This window comes from Arachis ipaensis, chromosome B1 (genome assembly GCF_059453495.1).
Source record: "Arachis ipaensis isolate K30076 ecotype BB chromosome B1, ASM5945349v1, whole genome shotgun sequence".
NCBI classification, from domain to species: Eukaryota; Viridiplantae; Streptophyta; class Magnoliopsida; order Fabales; family Fabaceae; genus Arachis; species Arachis ipaensis.
Window position 1 is genome coordinate 115,563,931 of NC_142436.1, and position 15,591 is coordinate 115,579,521.

The window sequence follows — 15,591 nt, forward strand, 5'->3', positions numbered from 1 at the left end:
AACGCCGCATGATCCGAGTACACTACCACCTTGGAACCAAGTAGATATGCTCGGAATTTATCCAAAGCGAAAACTATTGCCAAGAGTTCTTTCTCGGTGGTAGTGTAATTGGATTGAGCTCCATCCAATGTTTTTTATGCATAGGCTATGACATACGGATTTTTACCCTCGCGCTGTGCTAGCGCGGCTCCCACAGCAAAGTTTGAAGCATCACATATTATTTCGAATGGCCGACTCTAATCCAGCCCTCGCACGATGGGAGCTTGGGTTAATGCCACTTTAAGCTTGTCAAAAGCCTCCATGCACTCCTTGCTTAGATCAAATTCCACATCTTTTTGCAACAATCTTGATAGAGGCAATGCTACCTTACTAAAGTCCTTTATAAATCTTCGATAAAACCCTGCATGTCCATGGAATGAACGGACTTCCCTCTCGGAAGAGGGGTAAGGCAAGCTAGATATAACATTGATCTTTGTTGGATCCACAGAAATACCATCTTTGGAAACAATATGACCTAAAACGATACCTTGCCTAACCATAAAATGACACTTCTCAAAATTTAGGACAAGGTTCGATTTAGTTCATCTTTCCAACACTTTTGTAAGATTATCCAAGCATTGATCAAAAGAGTCCCTATAAACCGTGAAGTCTTCCATGAATACCTCCATGCATTGCTCTAGAAAATCCGCAAATATACTCATCATGCACCTTTGGAAAGTTGTCGGTGCATTGCATAGGCCAAATAGCATACGCTTGTAGGCATAAGTTTCAAAGGGGCACGTGAATGTTATTTTTTCTTGATCCTCTAAAGCAATATGGATTTGGAAATACCCCGAGTAACCATCTAGAAAGCAATAATAAGGTTTACCAAATAATCGATCTAGCATTTGATCGATAAACGGTAGCGGAAAGTGATCCTTTCTAGTGGCCGTGTTCAAACGCCGGTATCGATACATACTCTCCAAGAGTTTTGCACCCTCGTGGCTATAAGCTCCCTGCTCTCATTCTTGATTGTGGTTACCCCGGTGATAAACCACTATTTTATGGTTTATATTGTGTTTAATTATGTGGTTTTATCATGATCCTTACCCACTTATTCATTAAATTAGCATGCATTTAGATTTCCTTCCTGAATGTATTACATGTTTGAAAACTGCTTCCTAGAGACTTTAATTATTTATTTTTAATTCTCCTTTATTCCATTCGATACCGTGATCTGTGTGTTAAGTGTTTCAGACTTTATAGGGCATGAATGAGTTGGAGATTGGAAAGGAAGCTAGCAAAAAATGGAAGAAACACAAGAATTTGAGGAGATAACCAGCGAGAAGTGACGCGCTCGCATGGCTCACGCGACCGCGCGAAGGAGAGCAAATCGCAGTGACGCGGCCGCATGGCTCACGCGGCCGCGCAAATTGGAAAAGTTCTGGCGACGTGGTAGCATGGACGACGCGAACGCGTGGCGAGGAAAAGCGCGAATGACGTGTCCGCATGGATGACGCGATCGCGTGACATGTGCGATCTGCATAATCTGTAGAATTTGTTGGGGGCGATTTTGGGCCCTAGTTCGACCTAGTTTTTGGCCCGGAACAGCAGACTAGAGTCAGAGAACATGCAGAAACAATGAACAGATTCATTCAGAGACAGTCTTAGATCTAGTTTTTACTCTCTTAGGTTTTTCTCTCTAGGTTTTAGAATTTTAAATTTCAATTGGTCTTAGCATTGGAACATTGAGAAGAGTTATTCCCTCATCAAGACTTCGTCATTCTAGTTCGTTTTCTCAACTTGGTTTTATTCTTCCATGTTCCTTGTTTTGTTCAATTTTGTTATTTGAATACTTTTATGATTATTTAATGCAAGGATTATTTCTTTTTAATTTAATTTCAATTCCAATAATCATGTCTTCTTTTAATTCCCTTTCATATGCTATGGATTCTTTATTTACAATGCGTGAGTAGTTTCCTTACTTGATGGGGAGTTGATTAAAAGGAACTCTTCAGTTGGAAGGATTAAATAGAAATTTGTAATTGGGTTAAATGTTGGATTTCTATCCTGTCACCAACGCCAATCCCTTTGAACTAAGTGGGTTGCAACTTGTGAACAGATCTGGCATTCCAGCTTGTTTGACTTTCCCTTACTTAGTAAAGGATAACCAAACAGAACAACCATTAATTATAAATTAATCTTACAATCACTCCACCAATAATAGAAATTCCAACTAATCAACTCCCAGTCAAGGCTTTTATTCATATTATTTAACTTTCCTCAATTTACATTCCAATTTACTTAGCTCAACTTCTTGGAACATCTGATTAATAAGATAGCACACTTTTCTGTAACTCGTTGGGAGACGACCTGGGACTTAAAACTCCCACAGTAATTTTTAATTTAATTCTCTGTGACATATTTCTAAATTGATAGGCAGATTTTCGGTGAGTTAAGAACTATACTTGCAACGTAACCATTTTAATAATTTTTAATTCACCAGCTTCTGCGTCTCATCAATTTTTGGCGCCGTTGCCGAGGAGTTGCAATAGAGTGCTAATTTTATTAATTAGAATTTATTTATCTGCATTTTATTTTATTTTGCTACTATGAGCTGCATGTTTCTTCCGTCAAATGACGCATTCACTTCCTGATCCGCGCTTGCTAATATTCGATCCTGAAATTGAAAGGACAATTTCATGAATAAGGCGAGAACAGCGTCGGTTAGCCCGCTCTGAGGGCGGATCTGAAAGTGAATCTGAGGAAGAAACCAGCCCCCATTCTACTGCTTCGGTTGTTTTACGTGCAGAAAACATGGTAGCTAGGAGAGTTACCATCCAGGAGGAAGGAGCCCCTAATTTTACAATGCAACCGTTTCAAGAGCATCATCCGGCGGTAGCTACAGATTTTGAAATAAAGCCCGCACTGCTAAATTTGATGCCCAGGTTTCATGGCCTACCTGATCAAGAGCCTATCAAGCACTTGAGAGATTTTCAGGCAGCCTGTTCTACTATCAGGCGTGATGGCACTGATGAAACTTCAATACTGCTGAAAGCTTTTCCGTTTTCTCTTGAGGGAAAAGCAAGAGAGTGGTACTACACTCAACCTCTAGCAAATGTATCCAACTGGGATACACTCAGAAAGGAGTTTCTGGAGAAATTCTTCCCATCTGAAGTCACTGATAAGCTAAGGAAGGATATCTCCACAATTGTTCGGGATGATAATGAGACTCTCTTTGAATACTGGGAGCGCTTCAATAATCTTCTGGAAGTATGCCCCCACCACATGATTGACAAGATCGTGCTACTCAGCTATATCACACAGGGTATGAGGCCCCAAGATAAGACCATACTGGAAAGTGCCAGCAATGGGTCTATGAAGAAGTACAAGACCACTGATGAAGCTTGGCAATTGATCAGTGATTTAGCTGAATCCACTAGGAACCACAGACAGAAGCAAGGCCGTTCAAAAGCTGTTGCAGAAGTATCTTCTAGCAGCGAGACTGCTGCTCTACGTGAAGGCATCTGTGAAATGACCAACTTGCTGAAGCAAATACAGTTGAATCAACAAGCTCAGCAAGCTCAACCTCCTCCACCACAGCAAAACCAACAACTAGTCCCACAAAGAATTTATGGAATCTGTGCTGATTACAGCCATTACACTGATGAATGCCCACAGCTCCAACAAGAAGACAACATGGTGGCATCCACTCACAACTTCTATGACCGCCCCAACCAAGGGTACAATCAAAGTGGAAATAATAACCATGGATGGCAGGACAATTCAAACCAGAATTGGAGGGACAACAATAACAGAGGAGGCAGAGATAATCAGGGAAATCAGAGGTGGAACAATAACAACAACAGGCAGCAAAATCAACCTTACAGAGCACCTCACCTGAGGCAGAACCAAGGACCACAGAACAATCAGCAGCAGACCTCTCAATTTATCCATTCTTCTTCACCTTCTACTGAAGACCTACTGCAATCTTTTGAGAAAAGACAACATGCCATGGAAAGTAACATCATGAATAGTATTAATGCCAGTCTGAATGGTTGATGAGCGGATATTTTATACGCTTTTTGGGGTTAATTTCATATAGTTTTGAGTATGTTCTAGTTAGTTTTTAGTCTATTTTCATTAGTTTTTAGGAAAAATTTATATTTCTGGACTTTACTATGAGTTGTGTGTTTTTCTGGCTGAAATTGAAGGAGCTGAGCAAAAATCTGATTCAGGCTGAAAAAGGACTGCTGATGCTGTTGGATTCTGACCTCCCTGCACTCAAAGTGGATTTTCTGGAGCTACAGAACTCGAAATGGCATGCTTCCAATTGCGTTGGAAAGTAGACATCCAGGGCTTTCCAGCAATATATAATAGTCCATACTTTGCACAATAATAGACGACGTAAACTGGCGTTCAACGCCAGTTCTCTGCCCAATTCTGGCGTCTAGCGCCAGAAAAGGATCAAAAGCTGGAGTTGAACGCCCAAACTGGCACAAAAACTGGCGTTCAACTCCACAAATGGCCTCTGCACGTGACTTGCTTAAATCTCAGCCCCAGCACACACCAAGTGGGCCCCAGAAGTGGATCTCTGCATCATCCATCATAGTCTACTCACTTTTTGTAACCCTAGGCTACTAGTTTAGTATTTAAACAACTTTTAGAGACTTATTTTGTACCTCATGACATTTTAGATCAAAACTTTATATTCTCTGACGGCATGAGTCTCTAAACCCCATTGTTGGGGGTGAGGAGCTCTGCTGTGTCTCGATGAATTAATGCAAGTATTTCTGTTTTCCATTCAAACACGCTTGTTCCTATCTAAGATGTTCATTCGCGCTTAACTGTGATGGAGGTGATGATCTGTGACACTCATCACCTTCCTCAAATCATGAACGTGTGCCTGACAACCACCTCCGTTCTATGCACGATTGCATGAGTATCTCTTAGATTCCTTAATCAGAATCTCCGTGGTATAAGCTAGAATTGATGGCGGCATTCATGAGAATCCAGAAAGTCTAAACCTTGTCTGTGGTATTCCGAGTAGGATTTAAAGATTGAATGACTGTGACGAGCTTCAAACTCCTGAAGGCTGGGCGTTAGTGACAAACGCAAAAGGATAATAAATCCTATTCCAACCGGATCGAGAACCAACCGGTGATTAGCCGTGCTGTGACAGAGCGTGTGAGCATAGTTTTCACTGGAAGGATGGAAGGTAGCCATTGACAACGGTGATCCACCAACACACAGCTTGCCATAGGAGGACGTGCGTGCGTGAACAAGAAGACAGAGGAAAGCAGAGATTCAGAAGACAAAGCATCTCCAAAACTCCAACATATTCTCCATTACTGCATAACAAGTAACCTTTAATCCATGCTCTATTGTTTATTTGCAATTCAACTGATAAACATAATTGACTTCCTGACTAAGATTTACAAGATAACCATAGATTGCTTCAAACCAACAATCTCCGTGGGATTCGACCCTTACTCACGTGAGGTATTACTTGGACGACCCAGTGCACTTGCTGGTCAGTGGTACGAGTTGTGAAAAGTGTGATTCATAATTTGTGCACCAATGGTCTCACCTCTACTATGCAAGCTTTTATGACACAGTTTGTACCAGCACAAAATTCCAATAACCAACCTTCAAGCACCACTGTAATCCCCTCTCAACCATTACCCAACCCAAAGGGAGGCATTGATGAGCGGATAATTTATACGCTTTTTGGCATTGTTTTTAGTATGTTTTTAGTAGAATCTAGTTACTTTTAGGGATGTTTTCATTAGTTTTTATGATAAATTCACATTTCTGGACTTTACTATGAGTTTGTGTGTTTTTCTGTGATTTCAGGTATTTTCTGGCTGAAATTGAGGGACATGAGCAAAAATCAGATTCAGAGGTTGAAGAAGGACTGCTGATGCTGTTGGATTCTGACCTCCCTGCACTCAAAGTGGATTTTCTGGAGCTACAATACTCAAAATGGCGTGCTTCTAATTGCGTTGGAAAGTAGACATCTAGGGCTTTCCAGCAATATATAGTATTCCATACTTTGGCCTTTGGCCGAGTTTAGACGACGTAAAAGGGCGTTGAACGCCAGTTCTACGCTGTTGTCTGGAGTTAAACGCCAGAAACACGTCACAAACCAGAGTTGAACGCCAGAAATACGTTACAACCTGGCGTTCAACTCCAGAAAGAGCCTCTACACGTGTAACATTCAAGCTCAGCCCAAGCACACACCAAGTGGGCCCCGGAAGTGGATTTATGCATCAATTACTTACTTCTGTAAACCCTAGTAACTAGTTTAGTATAAATAGGACTTTTTACTATTGTATTTGATATCTTGGAACTTATCTTTGATCAGTTTTATGCTATCTTAGACTTTCATGGGGCTGGTCATTCGGCCATGCCTGAACCATTATCACTTATGTATTTTCATCCGGTAGAGTTTCTGCACTCCATAGATTAAGGTGTGGAGCTCTGCTGTTTCTCAAAGATTAATGCAAAGTACTACTATTTTTCTATTCAATTCAACTTATTCTGCTTCTAAGATATTCATTCGCACTTCAACCTGAATGTGATGAACGTGACAATCATCATCATTCCCCCACGAACGCGTGCCTGACAACCACTTCCGTTCCACCTTAGATTGAATGAGTATCTCTTGGATCTCTTAATCAGAATCTTCGTGGTATAAGCTAGATTGATGGCGGCATTCATGAGAGTCCGGAAAGTCTAAACCTTGTCTGTGGTATTCCGAGTAGGACTCTGGGATTGAATGACTGTGACGAACTTCAAACTCGCGAGTGCTGGGCGTAGTGACAGACGCAAAAGGAGGGTGAATCCTATTCCAGTATGATCGAGAACCTCAGATGATTAGCCGTGCTGTGACAGAGCATTTGGACCATTTTTACAAGAGGATGGGATGCAGCCATTGACAAGGGTGATGCCTCCAGACGATTAGCCATGCAGTGACAGCGCATCAGACCATTTTCCAGAGAGGATAAAAAGTAGCCATTGACAACGGTGATGTCCTTACATAAAGCCAGCCATGGAAAGGAGTAAGACTGATTGGATGAAGACAGCAGGAAAGCAGAGGTTCAGAGGAACGAAAGCATCTCTATACACTTATCTGAAATTCTCACCAATGATATACATAAGTGTTTCTATCCTTATTTTCTATCTATTTATTATTTATGTTTGAAAACTCCATAACTATTTTATATCCGCCTGACTGAGATTTACAAGGTGACCATAGCTTGCTTCATACCAACAATCTCCGTGGGATCGACCCTTACTCACGTAAGGTTTATTACTTGGACGACCCAGTGCACTTTCTGGTTAGTTGTATCGAAGTTGTGAATGAAAAACGATTTATTAAGACGTGCGTACAGAGTTTCTGGCGCCGTTGCCTGAGATCACAATTTCGTGCACCAAGTTTTTGGCGCCGTTGCCGGGGATTGTTCGAGTTTGAACAACTGATGGTTCATCTTGTTGCTCAGATTAGGTAATTTTCTTTTTGTTTTATTTTCAAAAATTTTTCAAAAACCTTTCAAAAATTTCTCATCTGTTTTCGAAAAAAAAAATAAATCTTTTCAAAAATATATTTTTCTTCAGAATTTTTAAGAATGAATCCTAGAGTTTCATGAAGCATGTTGAAGCCTGGCTGGCTGTAAAGCCATGTCTAATTCTTTTGGATAGGGGCTTCCAACCATCAGCATAGAGGCAAGTTAATTGGAATGTCAGCTGTGGCATGTTTGAGTTACATACTAAAGCTTGGCTGGCTATTAAGCCATGCCTAACCCTCGGATTGGAGCTTTAGACTAAGAATACAAGATTCCTGGAATTCATATTAAAAAATTTTTGAAATCCTTATTTTCTTTTTCCTATATGTTTTTTTGAAAAAAATATACAAAAATCCAAAAAAATAAAAAAAATCATAAAAATAAAAAATATTTCATGTTTCTTGTTTGAGTCTTGAGTCAAGTTGAAAGTTTGGTGTCAATTGCATATTCATCTTGCATTTTTCGAAAAATTCTTGCATTCATAGTGTCTATACATGAAAAATTTTTAAGTTTGGTGTCTTGCATATTTTCTTTGCATTAAAAATTTTTCAAAAATAAGTTCTTGATGTTCATCTTGACATTCAAAGTGTTCTTGGTGTTCATCTTGACATTCATAGCATTCTTGCATGCATTCATTGTTTTGATCCAAAATTTTCATGCATTGAGTCTTTTTCATGTTTTTCCCTCTCATCATTAAAAATTCAAAAATAAAAAAAATATATTTCCCTTTTTCACTCATAAATTTCGAAAATTTGAGTTGACTTTTTCAAAACTTTTTAAAATCTAGTTGTTTTTATGAGTCAAATCAAATTTTCAATTTAAAAATCTTATCTTTTTCAAAATCTTTTTCAAAAATCAAATCTTTTTCATTTTTCTTATTTATTTTCGAAAATTATAAAAATATTTTTCAAAAATCTTTTTCTTATCTTTATCACATAATTTTCGAAAATAACATCATCAATTAATGTTTTGATTAAAAAATTTCAAGTTTGTTACTTACTTGTTAAGAAAGATTCAAACTTTAAGTTCTAGAATCATATTTTGTGATTTCTTGTGAATCAAGTCATTAATTGTGATTTTAAAAAAAAATCAAATCTTTCTCAAAATTAATTTCAATCATATCTTTTCAAAAATATCTTCTTATCTTATCTTTTTCAAAATTTGATTTTAAAATATCTTTTCTAACTTCTTATCTTCTTATCTTTTCAAAAATTGATTTTCAAAATTTGTTTCAACTAACTAACTAATTTTTTGTTTGTTTCTTATCTTTTTCAAAACTACCTAACTAACTCTCTCTCTCTCTCTCTCTCTAATTTTCGAAAATATCTTCCCTCTTTTTCAAAATTTCTTTTTAATTAACTAATTAATTTAATTGTTGATTTTAATTTTCGAAAATTACTAACCTTTTTCAAAAACTATTTTCGAAAATCACTAACTCTTTTTCAAAAATTATTTTCGAAAATTCTCTCTCTCTCTTATCTCCTTCTATTTATTTATTCATCTACTAACACTTCATCTCACCCAAATTAGAACCCCCTCTTCCATCTGTGTTCGAATTTTTTCTTCTTCTTTTCTTCTACTCACACAGGGACCTCTATATTGTGGTAAAAAGGACCCCTATTATTATTATTTTTCTGTCCCTCTTTTTCATATGAGCAGGAGCAAGGACAAGAATATTTTTGTTGAAGCAGATCCAAAACCTGAAAAGACTCTGAAAAGGAAACTAAGAGAGGCTAAATTACAACAATCCAGCAAGCACCTTTCAGAAATTTTCGAACAAGAAGAGGAGATGGCAGCCGAAAATAATAATAATGCAAGGAGGATGCTTGGTGACTTTACTGCACCTAATTCCAATTTACATGGAAGAAGCATCTCCATTCCTACCATTGGAGCAAACAATTTTGAGCTTAAACCTCAATTAGTTTCTCTAATGCAACAAAATTGCAAGTTCCATGGACTTCCATCTGAAGATCCTTTTCAGTTCTTAACTGAATTCTTGCAGATCTGTGATACTGTTAAGACTAATGGAGTAGATCCTGAAGTCTACAGGCTCATGCTTTTCCCTTTTGCTGTGAGAGACAGAGCTAGAATATGGTTGGACTCTCAACCTAAGGATAGCCTGAACTCTTGGGATAAGCTGGTCAAGGCTTTCTTAGCCAAGTTCTTTCCTCCTCAAAAGCTGAGTAATCTTAGAGTGGATGTTCAGACCTTCAGACAGAAAGAAGGTGAATCCCTCTATGAAGCTTGGGAGAGATACAAAGGGCTGACCAAAAAGTGTCCTTCTGACATGCTTTCAGAATGGACCATCCTGGATATATTCTATGATGGTCTATCTGAATTGGCTAAAATGTCATTGGATACTTCTGCAGGTGGATCCATTCACCTAAAGAAAACACCTGCAGAAGCTCAAGAACTCATTGACATGGTTGCTAATAACCAGTTCATGTACACTTCTGAGAGGAATCCTGTGAGTAATGGGACGCCTATGAAGAAGGGAATTCTTGAAATTGATACTCTGAATGCCATATTGGCTCAGAATAAAATATTGACTCAGCAAGTCAATATGATTGCTCAGAGTCTGAATGGAATGCAAGCTGCATCCAACAGTACCCAAGAGGCATCTTTTGAAGAAGAAGCTTATGATCCTGAAAAGCCTGCAATAGCAGAGGTGAATTACATGGGTGAACCTTATGGAAACACCTATAACCCCTCATGGAGAAATCACCCAAATCTCTCATGGAAGGATCAACAAAAGCCTCAACAAGGCTTTAATAATGGTGGAAGAAATAGGTTTAACAATAGTAAACCTTTTCCATCATCCACTCAGCAACAGACAGAGAACTCTGAACAAAATACCTCTAATTTAGCAAACTTAGTCTCTGATCTATCTAAGGCCACTGTAAGTTTCATGAATGAAATAAGGTCCTCCATTAGAAATTTGGAGGCACAAGTGGGCCAGCTGAGTAAAAGGATCACTGAAATCCCTCCTAGTACTCTCCCAAGCAATACAGAAGAAAATCCAAAAGGAATGTGCAAGGCCATTGACATAGTCAACATGGTCGAACCTGGAGAGGAAGGGAAGGACGTAAATCCCAGTGAGGAAGACCTCCTGGGACATCTAGTGATCAATAAGGAGTTTCCCTTTGAGGAACCAAAGGAATCTGAGACTCATCTAGAGACCATAGAGATTCCATTGAACCTCCTTATGCTCTTCATGAGCTCTGACGAGTATTCATCTTCTGAAGAGAATGAGGATGTTACTGAAGAGCAAGTTACCAAGTACCTTAGTGCAATCATGAAGCTGAATGCCAAATTATTTGGTATTGAGACTTGGGAAGATGAACCTCCCTTGTTCACCAATGAACTAAGTGATCTGGATCAACTGACATTGCCTCAGAAGAAACAGGATCCTGGAAAGTTCGTAATACCTTGTACCATAGGCAACATGATCTTTGAAAAGGCTCTGTGTGACCTTGGTTCAGGGATAAACCTCATGCCCCTCTCTGTAATAGAGAAACTGGAAATCTATGGGGTGCAAGCTGCTAAAATCTCATTAGAGATGACAGACAATTCAAGAAAACAGGCTTATGGACAAGTAGAGGACGTGTTAGTAAAGGTTGAAGGCCTTTACATCCCTGCTGATTTCATAATCCTTGATACTGGGAAGGATGAGGATGAATCCATCATCCTTGGAAGACCTTTCCTAGCCATAGCAAGAGCTGTGATTGATGTTGACAGAGGTGAATTAGTCCTTCAATTGAATGGGGACTCCCTTGTGTTTACAACTCAAGGTTACCCTTCTGTAAACATGGAAAAGAGGCACAGTAAGCTTCTCTCAAAACAGAGTCAACCAGAGCCCCCACAGTCAAACTCTAAGTTTGGTGTTGGGAAGCCACAACCAAACTCTAAGTTTGGTGTTGAACTCCCATATCCAAACTCTAAGTTTGGTGTTGGGAAGTCTCAACAATGCTCTGAACATCTGTGAGGCTCCATGAGAGCCCACTGTCAAGCTATTGACATTAAAGAAGCGCTTGTTGGGAGGCAACCCAATTTTTATTCATCTAATTTTATTTTTCTTGTTCTTTCATGTTTTATTAGGTTCATGATCATGTGGAGTCACAAAATAAATATAAAAATTGAAAACGGAATCAAAAACAGCAGAAGAAAAATCACACCCTGGAGGAAGACCTTACTGGCGTTTAAACGCCAGTAAGAAGCATTTGGCTGGCGTTCAACGCCAGAACAGAGCATGGTTCTGGCGCTGAACGCCCAAATTGGGCAGCATCTGGGCGTTTGAACGCCAGAATTGCACCCTGGAGAAGAGCTGGCACTGAATGCCCAGAACAAGCATGGTTCTGGCGTTCAACGCCAGAAATGGGCAACAAATGGGCGTTCAACGCCCAGAACAAGCACCAATCTGGCGCTGAACGCCCAGAGTTGTGTGCAAGGGCATTTTGCATGCCTAATTTGGTGCAAGGTTGTAAATCCTTGAACACCTCAGGATCTGTGGATCCCACAGGATCACCTCAGGATCTGTGGACCCCACAGGATCCCCACCTACCTCCACTCACTTCTTCTCACCCCTCTTTCACAAAATCCCATAAACACTCTTCCCCAAAACTCTTCACCACTCACATCCATCCACTCTTCCCCATAAACCTACCTCATAAACCCCACTTACCTTCAAAATTCAAAATCAATTTCCCACCCAAAACCCACCCTTATGGCCGAACCTTACCCCCTCCCTTCCCTATATAAAGCCCTCCATTCTTCTTCATTTTCACACAACACAACCCTCTCTTCCCCTTCTTGGGCCAACAGAGCATCTACATTGTTTAGCTCCATCACTCCTCTTGTGTTCCCTCTTTCGGAAGCATAGAAGTAGTCGTTTTCTGCTACTGTTTCAATAACATCTATGGCTTCCTCAATGGTCTTCTTCTTGTTCAAGGATCCTCCATATGAATGGTCTACTGCCTTCTTTGACTCATAAGAGAGCCCTTCATAGAAAATTTGCAGCTGGACCCATTCGTTGAACATGTCAGGTAGACACCTCCTTGTTAAGTCCTTGAACCTCTCCCATGCTTCATACAGAGTCTCACCATCTTGTTGCCTGAAAGTTTGAACCTCAGATCTCAGCCTATTGATTCATTGAGGAGGGTAGAATCTTGCTAAGAATTTGTTCACCACATCCTCCCAAGTTGTCAAGCTCTCCCTTGGGAAGGATTCCAGCCACTTGGCTGCCTTGTCTCTGAGTGAGAAGGGAAATAAGAGCAGTCTATAGGCGTCAGGATGAACACCATTAGATTTCATTGTGTCACATATTCTCAGGAAGGTGGTCAAATGTTGATTAGGGTCTTCTTGAACACCTCCTCCAAACGAACAGTTGTTCTGAACAAGGGTGATGAGCTGTGGTTTAAGTTCAAAGTTGTTGGCATGAATTGTTGGCTTTTGGATGCTACTTCCACAATTGCCTGGGTTTGGATTGATGTAAGAGCCCAAAACTCTTCTATCCTCCCCAGCATGATTTGCTCCACCTCCTCTGCCATGGTTGTGAGCCTCTTCTTCATGATGATTTTCCATGTTTTCTTCCATGTTAGGTTCAAAGTATTCCTCAAAGTGTTCCTCCTCTTCTTCAGCACCAACTACACATTTTTCTTTTGCCTCCCTCCTTAGTCTAAGGAAGGTTCTCTCAGGTTCAGAATCAAAGGAAGTTGAAGCCCCGCTTCTTCTCCCTGTCATACAACCAACAAGTACAAGCAAAGAAAATAGGTGCAGACAGTATTTGTGTCAGAATTGCTGTTAGTTGTGGGTGATGCAATATATCAAACAGTTAGTGGGTTAGCAAACAGAATTGAAAATAACAAAGAAAAACAAAAGAGTAGAGGGGGAAGGGAAGAAGTTTAACTAAAACAAAAATTAAATCACTCAAACAGAAAAATGAAATTCACAAAATAAAAATGCTCAATCTAGTGATCTTCCAATTTAATCATTGTTGATGCACAATCAATCCCCGGCAACGGCGCCATAAACTTGATGCGGGAAGAACTTGTCTCTCAACAAATCTCCCTTCGGCAAGTGTACCGAAGTTGTCGTCAAGTAAAAACTCACAATAGAGTGAGGTCGAATCCCACAGGGATTGATTGATCAAGCAACTTTAATTAGAAGAATGTTCTAGTTGAGCGAATCCAGAATTTGGGTTGAGAGTTGCAGAGAATAAAATGGCGGGAATGTAAATAACAGAAAAGTAAATGCTAGAATTAAAGGACTGGAAGTAAATGACTGAAAATAAATTGCAGAATTGTAAATAGGAATGGGGGATTTGCTCATAAAAGTAAATGGCAGAAATTAAAGAGAATGGGTAAGATCAGAGATGGGGAGTTCATTGGGCTTAGGAGATGTTGCAATTCTCCGGATCAAGTTCATTTTCATCTCTTCCTCAATCAATGCACTCATTGATCTCCTTGGCAATCTTAAGTGATTGAATTACAATTTCTTGCAATTCAATCTCTCAAATCTTGATCAATAGCCAATTCCTTGGTCAATTTCTCATGAGAAGAGATGAAGTATGGTCAATGATTATACCACATGCATTTCCCAAACCAAGTATTGAGAGGGTTATAGTCACATACCCATCCAAACCCAATTTGGTCCAGCATGAGAAAGCATTTCTAGCTTGATCTCTTCATTCCTCTTTCAAGGTTCAAAAGAGATCCAAGTTTGAATAGCTTCTCTTCCAAGATAACTACTCAATTGGATGAAGATCGAAAGCTTTCAAGTAAAATCAAGAGGAAAGATAGAAGAAGAATAATGAAAATTAGTATTGATCCATCAAATTACAACAGAGCTCCCTAACCCAATGAAAGGGGTTTAGTTGTTCATAGCTCTTGAAAATGAAAACAAAGATGGAGAATACATCATAAAACTAGAAATTGCAAAGAAAGTAAAATACAGAGAGTAGTTCTCCTTCTTCCAGCCTCCAGAACTTCTTTTACAATTCAAAGCTACTCCTATATATACTACTCTTCTCAGCTTCTAGTTTACTCTTCAAGTCTTGGGCCCTTAGATCTTGAGTTTGAAGCAGTTCTTTTCTTCATTTGGGCTTGGCTTTACTTGCAGAGAGAAAGTGCTAAGTGGGCAGAGACTTCAGCTCAGGACGTTAGGGATTGTTAATATTTAGTGAGAGTATAAGTTCGAGAATGTTAGTGACACTTAACATTGTCACTAACATTCCAATGCACCCCTTTGCCTCACGTTAAAACCCACGTTAACTAGGTTAACGTGGCTTTTAACGTTGCCTTGTTAACCTTCGAGAACGTTAGTGACACTCAACATTGTCACTAACGTTCCAGTGTGCCCCTTCTTGCTTCACGTTAAAGCCCACGTTAACTAGGTTAACGTGGCTTCTAACGTGGCCCTTGCCATCCTTCGAGAACGTTAGTGACATTCAACATTGTCACTAACGTTCCAATGTGCCCCTAGGTCTCACATTAGAGTCCACGTTAACTAGGTTAACGTGGCTTCTAACGTGGCCATCTTTTAGCCATCCCAACGTTAGTGACAATGTTGAGTGTCACTAACGTTGGCTCATCCTTCATTCCTCATCGTTAGCTTCCACGTTAACCAAGTTAACGTGGAAGTTAACGTGACTCTTGGGGGTTGCGTGGTTGCTTCAACGTTAGTGACAATGTTGAGTGTCACTAACGTTGTCGACAACTCTTCATCCCTTACGTTAGTTCCCACGTTAACCAAGTTAACGTGGGAGTTAACGTAGTACTTTGCACCATAGGCCAACGTTAGTGACAATGTTGAGTGTCACTAACGTTGGCTTCTCTTCCCCCTTTAACGTTAGAGGCCACGTTAACTAGGTTAACGTGGCTTCTAACGTGGCCACTTATGAGTAATTGCCAACGTTAGTGACAATGTTAAGTGTCACTAACGTTGGCTCAACTTCTCTTCTCCACGTTAGAGTTCACGTTAACTTAGTTAACGTGACTCTCTAACGTGGGCATTGATGGTTTTTTTTTGAGAGTGTTATTGGCAATCA

The 15,591-nt window shown here is 39.7% G+C and overlaps 3 non-coding genes across 3 annotated transcripts; 1 reads left to right on the forward strand and 2 right to left on the reverse strand.

Moving 5' to 3' along the window:
- Nucleotides 1-3,165: 3,165 nt before the first annotated feature.
- Nucleotides 3,166-3,273, reverse strand: LOC148578025 (small nucleolar RNA R71). Its single transcript, XR_015904237.1, has one exon. It is a non-coding gene; the product is annotated as a small nucleolar RNA R71 (small nucleolar RNA).
- A 6,459-nt stretch (nt 3,274-9,732) lies between these two features.
- Nucleotides 9,733-9,840, reverse strand: LOC148578026 (small nucleolar RNA R71). The gene has a single exon (XR_015903564.1). It is a non-coding gene; the product is annotated as a small nucleolar RNA R71 (small nucleolar RNA).
- A 2,742-nt stretch (nt 9,841-12,582) lies between these two features.
- Nucleotides 12,583-12,686, forward strand: LOC148578027 (small nucleolar RNA R71). Its single transcript, XR_015904486.1, has one exon. It is a non-coding gene; the product is annotated as a small nucleolar RNA R71 (small nucleolar RNA).
- The last annotated feature ends 2,905 nt before the right edge of the window (nt 12,687-15,591 follow it).